Below are 15,598 nucleotides of genomic sequence, written 5' to 3'. Positions count from 1 at the left end.
CCACAGCGATGAGCTTAGGGGAGCTGGGGGTATGACCTGAGAGGAAATCCCCATGTTCTGCTGAGATAGGACAGCACCTCCCTCCTGCCCCTGACCTTTGCCACACTTCGGGGGTGATATAACTGATTATTAATTATTGTTATTGCTGTCACAGGGAAGATATGTACATGACGCTCAAGTCAAGAAGCACAAAAGGGCCTCCACCTTATTCATGTTCCCCGGCCATCAGCTCCCTTCCCCGGAGGCAGACACTGCCCCTGTCTATCTCGTCCTTGTCCAGAAACAGCCCACACGTACTTTGTGCTGCACTTATGCAGTTTGATGTTTGCAGGAGACACTGGCTCGAACTCAGAAAACAGGGCTGTAAGGATCCAAAGCTGGTTTGGGTACGTGTCAGAGCTCCAGAAGCAGGGGTTTTGAGGGCAATGGGGGGTATTTTCTCAAGGAAAGACAGTGCCACGTGAGAAGAGAGATAAGCAAGAGCAGGAAGGAAAGGAAGAGAGGCTGTCCTGTATCAGAGTGCACATCTCCCCACTCTTCCAAGTCCGAGGTCCAAGTTATAAGCACTCTGCTGCTCCTCGGGACTCCGCCTCGACTCGGCTAGTGGTTCCTGGAAGCCATCCTTCCGTGGGCTCAGACGGGGACCTCCTCTCCCGCATCCAGGGCTCTCCCACCACGGGGCCGGAGCACTCACTAGTTTCCACCACGCTCCTGGAAACCTTGGGATTGCCTGCAAGTTACTTCTTTTTCTTTAAAAAAAAAATTATTGTATAGACTAGACTCTCTTCCCACACAATTACATTGAAAGGCTCACTCTGCCTTCTGGAACCAAGATGACAGCGTGCATGGGCGGGCTGGAGGTGGAAGGGAGATACAAAATGAAGCCAACTTTCCAATCATGGATTTGTGAGAGCAAGGGGACATTTGGGGGACAAGGTCAGTGGGAGAGGCAGCTGCCTGGCCCTTGTCACGGGAAGGATGGGCTTGCAAGATGGAGCACGAGAGGCACACGTGGTGGGTGGGCTGCTTCAGACCAGCCCTGCCCTGCTGTCAGCCCCGGGTAGCCTCCTAGCAAACACCTAGAGGCAGGCACAAAAGGCAGTCTTGCTCCCAACTCTATTTCCCAAGGGCTCCCCAGGGAGGAACGAGAGTTTTAGGAGGAGGCCATGACACAGAGTCCGGGTCTCCTGGGCCTTCACACTAAATGCAAGAGCTTCACCGTTCTGGGCACAGAGCAGGAGTCCAGACCATAGGAGGCGGGTCCCTGCCCTTCAGAGGTCCCAGTATAACTTGACCAGACCACAAACGGGGTGAGAGTCAAACAGATGACTTACCCACACTTTGATGGCAGCAGAAAGAAATGCTACAAGACAGTCCATGATTCATTGCTAAATGGGGCAGTAAAAGTGTAATTGCCACAGGGGCTCCATGGACGGAGCAAAGAGCAAAGGGTTTCCAGAGGAGTTGGGACTTGAGCTGCGCCTCGGAGGGTGGTAAGTTGCAAACAGGAGAGAGAAAGTGATTCAGCCCCGTCAGAGAGAGTCAGAAGTCACCCCTGAGCTCAGGGGACCTGTTCCCTGTCCACCCACGGACACTCAGGCCCTGATACCTGGGAGAAGTCAAGACCCTGCCCAAGTTCAACAGCCGAGGCAAGTCAGGTTGTACGACTTCAAGTTCTTGTGTTGGCCCCAATTACGCCTCCCAGAGCCTTTCTCCCTTTCACACGTTACGCCCTGTCACGTACGCTCTGCAGGAGCCCGAGAAACAGTGGCAGGCAGGCCGCCATCCTGGAGGCGGTGGCAGGAGAGAGTGTCAGCAAAGCCCTACTATGAGTGTCTACTCCTCTCTGCCTTCTGCTGGCACCTCAGCCCCGCATCTTCTCACTTGCCTGCAGCTAAGTGGCATAAACTGCTTTTGCTGCTCCTTTTTTCCCCCTTCTTGTGTCCCCTCACTTCCAGGGAGAAAGAAAGAGCTAAAGACACAGAAGAAAATTGCCACTAATGTTCCCTCCTCTCCCTCCATTAGAGTTAGCGCTTATAAATATTGAAGAGCTAAGCTCCGCCAACCCCTGTGAGTACCATTGTCTGGTGGCTGTTCCCTCCCCCTCCTCGTCTCCCGGGGCAACCCTCCTGGGAGGTGGAGGAGGGACTGGAGGGACCCACTCTGGGAAAGCCAGGGAGGCCTGCTGGAGCTGCCCTGCCCCGTGAGCTGGGCCACACATGGGGGCCCAAAGGTCTCCTCCTACTGGGGCAGCTGCGAGCCTGGAGGAGTAGTGGTGGAGAAAGGCTGCACAGAAGACAAGGACAGGGTCAGGGAGCTGGGGTTCTCCAGAGGACACTGGGAAACAGGTTACTAAAATCAAACAGCCCGGTAGAAAGAAAAAAACAAAACTCACACAAAGGCACCCACTCCTCCAACGGGCTCCTGGGCGAGATCCTGAGCTGAGAGGCAGGACTCAGGAGGTTCTGGTGAGCTCTGGAACACCCAGTAATGGGGGCTCCCACCTGCCTTACTCATAGACCCCGACAGGGAGGCCAGAGAAGGAGGGACCCTGCTAGAAGAGAAGGGATGGGGGTGAGCAGGCTCCTGGAAGCGAGACCCAGGCAGCCCCCACATGCCTCTCTCCAGTTGACAGAACTTCCCAGTCCTTCATTCTTGCAGTCAGGATTTCCTGCTCCAAACACACAATACCCTTCCCAGGCCCTCTCCTGGGGTGCTCCCAAGCCTGGCTGTGGGCCCTCCGGACGGTAGCACATCCTTTGAGGGCAGGTGTGGGGCTGTCAGGAGATGTTCCGTACACTAATAAATCAGGGGGCCCGGCCAAGGCTTGTGCCCACATTAGCTTAGCATGGATTACCATATAAATTGGATTTTACTGCCATTTCCAGTTTCCCCTTCCTAATTTACCTTTTCTACTTCCTTCTGCCCTAGTGAACCTCTCTCTGGAAAGTCTTCTGTTTCCACGGGGAGAGAAACCCTTGCTGTCTGGACTCCAGGCCCTCTGGGTCTGCCCCAGCCAGCCAGAAATCTTCTTTTCCCACCCATCTGATCCAATATGGTGCCGTCTCTGGATTGTGCCTACAGACTGGCTCTGAGTTAGCCTGATCTGTCATTCTCGAGGCCTTTGTATTTTCTAAAGTACACCTGCAGCCTGTTTTGGCATTGCCCAGCTTTCCAGCTCGGACAGTGTTCTGGAAGCAAACCACAGGGGTTCGGGTGCTTTGCCCTACACAGACTCAGGTTTCCTTGACTTAGGAACGATCAGTGGGCAGAAGGATTTTTGCCACCCTTATCACCTCAGCCTCTCCAGCACCAAGCTGTCTCATTGTAGCAACTAGCTACAGACCATCTCTGCTCCAAGTGGCAAATCGTGAGTGGAGACTGGCCCCAAAAGAAAAATGAACAAGAAATGCAATATAATGAACGCAGGGCTCTGATGATTCCCATTCAATGCCTTGTCTTTTCCAGGCTGCCAGGGACTTTTGTCTTCTTACCAAAAGATTGAAAACTGTCACTCCGACTAAGGCCCACAGTTCGACTCATAGAACAAGCAAGGAGAGGCCTGGCCCATCGCCCACCATCTATCTACCCCTTTCCGATTCCATCAGCTATAAGATGCTGAACGGAGTCGGGGGAATTCCCACGGAGGGAACTTCAGCCCCGATCAAAAGAACGTCGGGCTCCCAAACCAGTAGCTTTTTATCTTGCTCACTATTTGACAGCCAAATCAATCCTCCTTTTTTTTTTTTTTTTTTTTTGCAACAGTTTTTGTTCTCACTCTGATCAGCTCACAGCTGGTGGAGAGAGATGCTTTTCTCCCAAGGCCACTTCCACACTCTTAATTTGTGTTTCTTAGGAAAAGGAGGAGAGGACCCTAACTGCTTGTGGTCATTCTGTCTTGGCTTCAGGATTTCTGCTGGTCTGGTCTCAGGGAAGCCACTAACAAAAAGATCTCTAGAAACTGAACAGTTAATATGCTCCGTGAGAGATTCACCTTAAAACAATGCAGGCAAAGAAAGGAACTGGAGAGAAGAAACGTTAACTAAGCGTGTAGCACGTGCAAAGTATTGGGGGAGGCAATTAACATATAATAGGAATATCATTTATTAACATGTCAGTTTACCACCTCTTGCCCCACCGCCCCTGGCCATCCAGACTTGCTTCTGCTTATGCCCCCAGCCCTAGCCCTCTGCATACTCATAAGCGGAGACATTTCCAGCAAGATTCGGGGGTCTTCTGATGTAATTGGGAGAGTGGGTAAGTAGGAAAAAAAGAGGCTAGAGGCAGGGAGTAACAGGAGGGTTTGACCATATACATAACTTTAAAAACAACAACAACAACTAAAACATGGCTCAAGAGAAGGTTTGGGGGGGTGCCTGGGCGGCTCAGCCAGTTAAGTGTCTGATGTCAGCTCAGGTCATGATCTTGTGGTTCATGAGTTCAAGCCCCGCATCAGGCTTCAGATTCTGTATCTCCCTCTCTCTATACCCCTCCTCTGGCTCCCACTCTGTCTTTCTCTCACTCTCAAAAATAAATAAACACTAAAAAAATTTTTAAAGAAAAGAAGATTTGGGAGATTAGCATGTAGCCTCTGGAGAAGTACAGATAGAAGAGAAGAGGCAAATGAGGAAGAGCTCTCAAGAGTTACTATGGGCTTGGGCTTGTATTCTCTTTAACGTTCCTCAAGGGGTGCCTGTGAAGTTTGGAATTCCTTTTAAACTGCCCTTTGGCTAACGTTTGTCTATACTTCCTTAAATGCAATTCTATACAAAGACTGGGCTCTGAGGGTTCACAAGATTTATTCAGGTTACATATCAAGACCCCTTTTGAACCTATGGCACAAAATTTCACTGCACCTCAAATTACAAACTGTATCTTAGACTCAAAACAAGAGCGGCGAGGACAACTTCTCCCAGGATACTCAGTTACTGGAGTCACCCTGAAAAGGGAGGGAGCGGGTCGAGTATTAGAGCGGCAGAGTATTGCCTTGAGTGGGTCTAGACTGATCGGGCATTGACATTCTCTCACTGCTCAAAAATGATTTGAGTATCTTAGGAAAGTCGGTTTATTAGGGTTGGGATAAAGAGGAATGTCTCAGCTTTGTAAGACTTTTTTTTCTCTCTCTTTCTTTCTTCCCACTTTTTTTTTTTTTTTTTTTTTTTTGGCATTTTGATTCAGTGATCTCACATAATGCCACATGAAACATCCTTTTCCAAACCCTCCATTCTCCTGCAAATTGCCATGCTGGCTTGCTCATCACCTCCCTGATTTCTCTGACTTTGAGGTTGCAGTGAATGAGCCATATGGGGCCTTAGGATTTATTTTGGGTGCGGATACCGTTATCCCTTAAGGAGACGAAGACGCAGTATTGTCTTTCGAGTCTACTCTTGGTACGTAATTCTTTAAAATAAAATTGTAGCATCTGACTCTTTTGAATCCAGGAAAGCCAAGATAATTGTGAATTTAAAACAATTCTAGCTATTTTATACAAAATGAAAGAAAAGAAAAGAACTTCTCTTTTACCTCAGGTTGCCCCATCTTATTTTGTCCCACCATTTTTTATGGAAAATAGTCACCCATAATGCAAAGATGATACATTTTTACAGTGAACACAATATACCCACTAACTAAATTCGTCCATTAACGTTTTACTAGACTTGCACTGTCGTGTTTCTGTCCATCTACCCATCCATCAACCCATCTTATTTTTTTTATTTTACCATTTATCTTTATTTTTTATTGAAGTATAATTGACATATAAGAAAGTGTAAGTTTAAGGTGTAGAACATATTGATGCATCTATATATTACAACCTGATTACCCCACTGGCATTAGCTAGCCACTGCTATCACTTCACATAATTATCATTTCTTTTTTGTGGTGAGAACAGTTAAGACCTATCTCTTAGCAACTTTGAAGTTTATAACACAGTATTGTTGACGGTCATCACATTGAATCTCCAGGACTGGTTTATCTACCGGTTCCCAGTGTACCCCTTCGAACAACAGATGCCCAACTCCTCCGTGCCCAGCCTCTGGTAGTCATCATTCTACTCGCTGTTTCTATGACTTCAGCTTTTTCATATTCCACGTATAAGTGACATCCTATAGTATCGGTCTTTGACTTTTCTCAACATAATGTCCTCAAGAATTTCCTTCCTTCCCATGGTTGAATAATATTCTGTTGCATGTACACATCACATCCTCTTTATCCATGCAGTGATAGGCAGTTGGCTTGTTTCCATATCTTGACTGTTGTGAATAATGTTACATTGAACGTGGGAATACAGATATCGGTTTGATATCCCGGTTTCGTTTCCTTTGGATAAATACCCACTGGTAGAATTGTTGGATCATATACTAATTCCGTTTTTTAATTTTTTGAGGAAATTCCATACTGTTTTCCATAGTGGCTAAACTGACGTACCTTCCCACCAACGGAGAGCCAAGGAGCCAAGAATGCCCAAGGGAGAAAGGAGGGTCTGACGGGAAAACTGGAGAGCCACATGCAGAAAGATGAAGTTGGACCCCTAGCGCAGACCACTCCCAAAAATTAACTTGAAATCGATTAAAAACTTAAACATAAGACCTGATGCTATAAATCTTATTTTGCACGAGGAACCATAGAATAAATTCTCTAAGTTACCTTATTTGTGGTGCATTGCACATGTCAGTACAATTCTCCCTAAATACTTCAACATGGGTGTCATTAACTAGATGTAAGGATTTGTTACAGATTTCTTTTATTTTTAGATAAAATTTATACACAATGAAATGCACAAATCTTAGGTGTACTTCTGCTAAGCTGGGATAAGTGAGTGTATTATTTGTTGTAACTTAAATCCTAATCAATACATAGTAGAATTTTGCCATCACCCCAGAAAATTTTCCAATGCCCTTGCTCATCAATTCCATCACTCCTGCTCTCCAGAGCAACAGCCATTATGAATTTTTGCTGCCATAGATCAACTTAGTTAGTCTATTCTAGAACTTCATAGAAATGGAACCATACAGTCTACTCCATCACATTTTACTTGCAAAATAAAGTAACCTCTAGCCCCTTGCAGTAGAGCAAATACTGGGGCATTCTCTCCTCGCATGATTTTAGAAAACAGGGAGTCTGCTTGTTCCCCATAAAGACCAGAGTTCTGTGGGTCATCAGTCCTCATGTTGGATGCATGCTACCTACAGGCTCGAGTGGGTTAGCTGAACCATCCAGAACAGGCAAAGCCAGTGAAAACATAGGATATCTGTGGTTTTAATGGGCTCTGTGATGGGTTCCTGTAGCCTTCCACTCATTTGTAGGAAATATTTCAGGAAGCTTCATTAGCATCGAGATCTTCCTGAGCTTCAAGGGACTACGTGGTCGTGCTCAAGGTTGGAAGTTGGGGTGCACAAAACACTTGGCATCATATAAACCCAGCCTGGGTCCTCATTTGCTTCATCCCTTTGACCCAGAGGGTTGTTGGCATCATATCTTGGGTTCTTGGTCCTGGAATCAGCACTGCGAGGGCCCTGCGGACCTTGCCACAGGGGAGAAACGTCTTGTTTTCCTTGTGCTCTCTACAGGGGGAGCAGCCAAAGGAAGGAGCTGTCTGCATTGCCTGTGGTGTAAGACCACCCGCCAGCACAGAATAGGAAGCCGAGGGAAGTAAACAAACCAAATTCTGAAATGCGTTCATCAGTGCAATCTGTCCTCTGAACGCTTTTGCATCGAGGGATGGTTGAGACGCAACCAAGCGGAAGGACCTAATCAGCTGGCCTCAATGACAGCATTAAGGAGGGGAGGAGAGGCATCCAGACAGCAGTATCACCCCCTCCCCCAGACTCAGCAGGGCAGGATGCTATCAGTGGGCTATCTGCTTTAGACAGTCACATTGCCTCCCTGCACATAGGAGGTTTTCCCTCATCACTACCGCCCTGAGTGTAGGCACTGTGCTCCTATGTGCCTAGGGCTGAACCCAGGGGTGGCACAAATGGGCATCACGGTGGTGGTGGTGGTGGTGATGTAAAGGAAGGATTCTTTGGAAGCTCCTATGCCCATATCTCAGGGGTGGGTGAGACTGGGCACTAACAGACTTCTGCAGAGCCGACCGAGAGAACAGTCAATGTTAGTCCACATGGTCAATGGAATGGGGGAGGAAGAGGCGTTGCCTCTCCTTCGCAAGGCTAATTGAAACTAGCCTGATGCTCATAAACGTTAAGACCCAGATCCTGCCTTGATAGGGCCGCAGCTGCAGAGACTGCTAAAGAGAGGAGTCCACAGGTTCAGAGTTTCTGGTTTGGACCTAATAAGAATGATAATGGTGGTAATTAGAGACCAATCGATTATCAAGGACGAATTGAGAAGTGTCATAGGTTGGTATACATTAAAGCTTGAGGACCATGTGTTCTGGAAGCATGAACCAGATTGTGCAATCCCCAGCTTCTCAGGATGGGGTGGTGAGGCTCGGAGTTCTGCACACCCAGCCAGCAAGGGAAACCAATCTGCACAGTTGGCCATTGAGGAAGGACCAACAACTTTACCGGGAAGCTGAGGGCCAGCCAGTGGGAAAGCATGAAAGAGTTTTTTCCTATGTCCTCCTGACTATAAATTCCCAATGTCGAGCCTTAGTTCTCCTTGGATGCTTCATTCAAAAACTATGTAATGACCCTGTACCTTGTACCAAAAAGGACCCTGTCCTTGCAGCTCATAATCTAACTCAGGGACAATTCTTTACCCCCTTTCTGCTTCCCTGTCAGCTTTACTTCTCCCTTTTTTGACACCAGTGCAGGAAAGAGAAGGGGCCTGAGTATTTAAAAACTGAAGCAAAGGTGGGGCCCCTGGGTGGCTCAGTCGGGTGAGTGTCCGACTCTTGGTTTTGGCTCAGGTCATGATCTCACAGTTCGTGAGTTCGAGCCCTGCATCGGGCTCTGCGCCAACAGCCCAAAGCCTGCTTAAGATTGCTCTCTCCCTCTCTCTGCCCTCTCCGGCTTGCTCTCTCTCTCTCTCTCTCTAAAACAATAAATAAATAAACATAAAAACTAAGGCAACAGAAGGAGAGAAGTGAGTGAGCATTACCCTGCCTCCTACTGTCTAGATGTATAATAAAAGCACACACATGGTTACTATCCTCAGGACCTTCTTATCAAGTGGCAGGCTAAGAGACAAACTGGATGACTCAAAAGTTGCAGATGAGGCATCTGATGCGGGGACTAAGGGACAGTTCCAAGTTCCAGTGCCAAATACCACAGCCAAGAACTGATTCCAGCATTCCACAGTCTACACTGAAATTAAAAACCCTCTAGAAGAAACCGCCTTGAGGACTGCCCACTATTACCCCACCTGTTTACACCTTTGTTCTCCTGAGACCCAGTCCGGGTCCACCTGCCCCTATCGCACACTCTTTCCCTTCCCCAGGCTTGGCCAGGCTCTCCTCCCTCCCAGGCGACCTCGTCACCAGGACCGGGGAGAGCGTGGAGAACTCCCCACACTTGTGCTTCCAGATGGTTCTATTTATATAGCTCCTGACTTCTGGCCTTCCCAGCCCTGGGCCAGCTGTCTGATTATCCTGGTGGCGTCCTGACCATCCATGCTTGGGTCACCAGGGGGCACAGCCACATGACTCAAGGGCAGAGCCATGGGCCAGGGGCCAAGGCAGGGCTCCGCCCCACTGTGCCCACAGAGGGTCTGCTGCATCAGCTCGCGAGTGCCGGTCCCAGATGGCGCGGCCAGGCCTGCCTTCTCGGGAGCCTCACGGCCTGACCATTAAATGGCCTGTTGTGCTTATATTGTCACCCACCCCGTCTACCTGTTTGTCTCCCTGTCGCTATTTCATGCTCCCTGAGCATTCACAGAGGCAGGGGCAACTCTAAGCAAGGTCCCCCTGCCCTCCCGGCAGCTGCAGTTCAAAGCACCTTTTCTTCTTTGACAATTTAAAGAGCAAGAACTGTCATATCCCAAGTTTCTGTGCTCAGTGAAGCATTGCCAATTAAGTCTCCAGGGAGACTGCATCTTTGGGGAGCCACTCACGAGAGGGCTGAGTCTCCAGGGCTGGAAACCAGGGGCCCCCACGGGGGGTGCTGAGGGGCCAGCTCCAAAGAAGGGGTGCCGAAGAAGCTGTTGCTTCCTCTTGGAAGCCTGGGCTTCCTTTCTAGAAGCCTGGGCTAATGTAAAACTTCCCCTTCTTCCAGACATTTGAACGCCTAACCAACCACCTCCTTCCTAACCATACACACGTACACACACCCAAGCACATATGTGTACACACATGTGCACCACAGGGATGCACACAAATGCAAGGTGGCTTGCACCTACACACACACACCACACACACACACACACACACACACACACACACGAGTCTCCACTATCCAAGCAGGCGCGATTACCCTCAGTCATGCTTTCCTACCTGAGACAGTTCAAAATGAAACAATTGCCTGATAAAAAAAAAAACTACAAAAATAACAATTTTGCAGCGTGTGACCATGTCTGAGTTATACGGACTATGTCTATTAGCTCATGCATGTCACTGTCATCGGTCTGACAGAGGGTGCACCTGAAGGGCCCTGACAGTGCTTGTCACTGGGGAGCTCAGTGCCTGTGCAAGCCACCTCGCAATTATTCTAATAAAACAAACATGAATCCAATTCTAAAAAGAGTATCCCCTAAATCACGCTAATTGGAGTTTAAGGGAGCGATTGGATTTTGTGGAGAGTGCTTTACTTCATATAAGAGCGGGTTTCAAACCCCTGAGTACACATTGGCTCTGGGATATGGTGGGAGGGAGCGAGTGTGCTGGGAGGTGTGGGGGGAAGCCGTCCTGGGACAGGAAGATGCTCTAGGAGGTCGCTAAGGGCTTTTCTTCCTGCAGGTGAAGACAGGATTTCCGGGGGGCCAACAGTGTGGGGAACCCCAGCAGCAGACCCAGAGGGACCCTCAGAAATAAGTTCTTCCAACCAACCCACATACAGAGGAGGACGCCCAAGCCTGAGAGGCGAGAATCTGAGGAAGGCTATGAGTCACCTAGTATAAGGGATGGGACCAGGACCGGCCTCAGACTCCCTACTGGTCCCGCGTCCCCCGCAGCACACAGGTACGGCACGGTACGGCTCTGCCCCAGCGAAACACATGTGACAGAAGCCTCCCTCAGCTTGACAAGTGGAAAAGGCAGATTAGTTGTATCTCCAACCCCAGGACAACGGACAGGCTCCTCTGCTCCCCTCTGGACACAGGGTCCTGGCGGTCTCTTCTGTGCATCCTTGGGTCGCCGGGAAATCTATCTCCATAGCCAGGACAGCCAGTGGGAGTGACGCATAAGAAAGCAGGGAGACAGAGTCCCTGACTACTGGAACCCAGTCCTCTGCACACGGGCCTCCCCCGCCCCCACACACCGCTGCTGCCACTATCCACTCCCTGTCCGACCGTGTGCTCCTCAAGGGCAGGGACCGTGCCAACTCTGTGCTAACTCCAGCGCCCAACTGGAGAATTCTACACGCAGGTGAGGGGCATAAATTAAATCAAACTGCGTTGGATTAGCCGGTCAACGGTAGCTGGCTTTGCGGTGACTTGGACACATCAGGGACAGCAGCGGGACCTGGAAGAGGAGGGGCAGGCCCCTCGCCAGGCTGCAAGGACCGAGAAATAGGTCAGAGAGCTGACTTAACGGTGGGGCCGTGGCCTCGCTTGAGGAACAGTGTCAGTTCAGGGGAAATGCCCTTTAAATTGCGCACAGGAATTTACAGGACGCCTCTTTGCCCACATGTAGTTTAGAAGCGGGATTTCCAAAACGAGATGAAAGCCTTGGTTGGAGAGTGACGTGGCCTAAGCCAACTAAACGCAAGGCCAACAATGCAGGTCTTGAGGAAGCACAAAAACGGAGAAATACTGGGGTCACAGGGACCCCGGGAGTCATGCGGTCGGGCCGGGCCCCTTCAGATGAGGAGGCCGTTGGCTGGAGAAGGGAGGCAGGCATGGAGTGAGTCACCCATGGGCGGGAGCCCCGTCTCTTGCCTCCGGCCTCGGCGGCTGCTTCCCCACTCTACTCTGCTGCAGCGGGAGGACACCACTGACCTCCAGAACCCAGGGCTCGGGGACAGAGCTGCGGAGACTCCCCGGGGTCAGAGCCGAATGGCCCTTCACAACCCCACAGAACTTGAGTAGTTAAACAACAGAATCCAAGCCAGACCTCAGAAGACACCAGAGGGCACACGAAAGGCCCAGATCCTTCTTTTCTCCCCACTGCCTCCTCCTGGATCCCTCCAACTCATGGCCATGCTCCCCACTCATCGGGCCAGAGGAAGAGCAGAGAGGAAAACACACAAGCACAGGGACAGACTGAGCAAGCAGGTGGCACGGGACAAAGCAAGAGCTCCTTCCAAAGAGGCTATTCCAGCAGCAAGGGTTGCCAGCGCTGTGCCAAGGACTGAGGGTACAGTGGGGAGAACAAGACAGAGGCCTTACACTGGAAACTTGGCCGTCAGGGCACCTCACTCCCGCTCCCTCCTCCCGTCCCACCTCAAGAGGGGGACGGGTGTTCTTCCACAGGGTATGGCCCCCAGGGGCAGGGTGGCAGGTCAGGGGACATGCAGCACCACCTTCCTTCAGATACGGCCACCGACCCCCACTCTGGTCCATGTGGCTCTGTCCACACCCGCTGGACTCCGGGATCACAGTGGGCAACAGAAGCCTCCACCGAGGGCCGAAGGGCCCGACCAACTACACGTTCCCCAGAGTTTCCCAGACAAGGGAACAGATGGCACTCCATGTGGAGGGGCCCGTGAGGCGGGTTAGACATTGTCAGGACACCTCACCTGTCCATGATCACAGGATTAGCAGGGGCCAGGTGTGGTGGCGGCTTTCTCGCCCTTCCACCTCCCCTCCTGCTCTCATGGGATGCAGCTAAGTGTGGTAGACACATCGCAGAACTTGAAAGTCTGTGGGCGCGACTTCCAATTCCAGCTCTACCCCCTACCAGCTGGGTGGCCTTGGGCAAGGACCCTAAACTCCTTACACCTGCCGGTATCTATCTCTATCTGTACAAGGAAGATAACACCTCGTCTCTCGGGCTCCTTGTGGGGATGAAGGGAACCAGCAGAACACATGTGCAGGTGAGCTCTGGCCCCTGAAAAGTGCTCAGTGAGGGCTTCCTTGCCTTTCTGCTTCCTTCCATGACCCCTGGAGGGCTTGGTACTCCTCTCAGGAGCCCCCTTCCCAGCCTCAGATGTAGTGAGGAAGGGGGGAGGCAGCAAATTATAACATTTATGTAAAGTTTACAACAAGCGAGACACCATGCTCAGTGGTTTATAAGGATCTCCCACAACTCTGTGGACACAGCTTGTAAATGGCGGAGCTGTGTCTGTGGTCAACCATTAGTAAGAGGAGGACCGTGGTGAAGAAACCGTGCACAAGGAGAGAGCGGAGCATTTGGAAAAGGATTCGGGCTGCTTGGTGCATCTAGTCCTGCGTGTGAGGTGGGGGACAGTGAGGCTCGCTCCAGTCACCTCTGTCCCTCCAGGAGCCGGGCTGTGATTAAGCATGTTTGATGAGGGCTGTTTGTTCTGGAAATCACCTAATGAGCTACAAGACCATTATCTAGCACCAAAACAGTATTATCATAAATATTACAAATTAGATTAGGCCACCGTTGTAAAATCAAACAAATAATAAGAGTAACTGAAAAAATGAGAATAAATCAGCCCACTCGGTTCCTCAAGATGCTCTTGTTGATTTGTGTATCCGCTTTGGACCATGTGGGCTGAAGACAAAAATTGATCCAGTCATCTGTCAGGGCTGTTGTCTGAATGAAATTCTCCCAGGAATGAAGTGAATCTACATGTATAATGTGCACAAGCATGTACACAAGAGAAGCTGTCCCACCGTGCCACACTGCCAAGTGACTTCAGGCCTTCGTTCTCTGGCAAGATTACACCATTCTCTTCTTTCAATTTGCAGATGGAAACGGATTTCATTTTTGACATTTTTATCCATAGTTTGAGAGAACACCGTTTTCTGTTGGGATTGGCTGGAGTGAACGAGACGATTTTATTTATCCTCATGAAAACGTTGAAGCCCTACTTCAAGTAGTTTCTTACAGAAGAAATCGGTCTCTCTTTCCATTACTGGGAGATCACCCTCTCTCTCCTTAGTCTTTTCAATTCAACCACTACTTGAAATAACCGATATTTGATTTTTACACAAAAGCACGTGGACAGTTCCACTTTCACCAGCGCAGAATTGGATGGCATTGGAAAAATTATTTCTGAACCCACAAACTTTTGTTAAGATGACTGTTCAGAGACTATGCTCTGTGCTCACCTCTCTGCTTCCTCTTTGTAAACAGCAGGAAGGCTGCCTCTCCCAGGCTCCCCTGCAATCAGGCAGCGGCTACGTGAATGAGTCCCGGCCAAGTGGATGTGAATGGAGATGATGTAAGCCACTTCTAGGTCTGATCCTCTACTACGGCGACCTTGGAGGTCATGTGTCCTGGGTGTTGTATCTGCAAGATGAAGACCTAAGTGAAAATCTTTGCTGCAGTAAATGCTCATGACTGACTAACACAACGAGGATGCAGTATTTCAGTTCCAGCTCACACGTACAGACAGCTTCCTCCATGGTGTGGGTGATAACGTATCTGAGTACGAGAAGTCCTTTGTGTCTATCCTCATCACCAAATAATCTGATCTAATTCTGATCACTTTTTGATCAAGAAAGCAAGAAGGTTTTTGTTTTTATAAAGAACGTATGCCTCTGGCAGATTACTTGGCAATAAAGAAAGCTCTTACCTCATATAGTAATGAGATAGCAACTGCTGGTTTATTCTAATACAACAACCTGGCAGATAAATATCATTATCCCCATTCTACAGATAAGGACATTGAGGCTCAAAAACCTAAATAACTTGTCCAAGTGACATCACCACGTCAAAAGAGGAGCCAAGGGACACCCAGGTGGCTCAGTTAGTTGGTTAAGCGTCCAACTCTTGATCTCAGCTCAGGTCATGACCTCAGGGTCATGAGTTCAAGCCCTGAGGTGGGTTCCATACTGGGCATGAAGCCTACTTAAAAGAGAGAGAGAGAAAGAGAGAGACAGAGAGAGAGAGAGGATCCAGGATATAAACTTAGATCTTCCTTGTTTCATGAACTTGTTTTTCTTAAGCCACATTGTCTCTTGACTCTATTATATTCAAATAAGGTAGAATTGCCAACATGGTATGATGAAGGGTCCGCTTTGTATATCTTTAAGCCAGAGAAACCTGAGGCTGAAGATAAAGGAATGAGCCTTGAAGGAATTCACACACATGCAGATAGGTCAGATTTTTTTTTTAATTAATAGGCTTTATTTTTTAGCAGGGAAAGTCAATGGAAAGCACACAAAGTTTCCATATACCCCCTCTTTCCCACCCTATTATTGCTATCTTCTATAATTGTGGTATATTTGTTACAATTGATGAGCCAATATTGATATATTATTATTATCTGAAGTCCATAGTTCACATCAGGGTTCACACTTTGTGTTGTACAGTCTATGGGTTTTGACAAATGTATAATGATTTGTACCCACCATAACAGTCTCACACAGAAGAGTTTCACTGGAGCGAAAATCAGGGAAGGATTTCATG

This window comes from Leopardus geoffroyi, chromosome A2, assembly GCF_018350155.1.
Source record: "Leopardus geoffroyi isolate Oge1 chromosome A2, O.geoffroyi_Oge1_pat1.0, whole genome shotgun sequence".
NCBI lineage: Eukaryota > Metazoa > Chordata > Mammalia > Carnivora > Felidae > Leopardus > Leopardus geoffroyi.
This window is presented reverse-complemented; position numbering follows the sequence as displayed.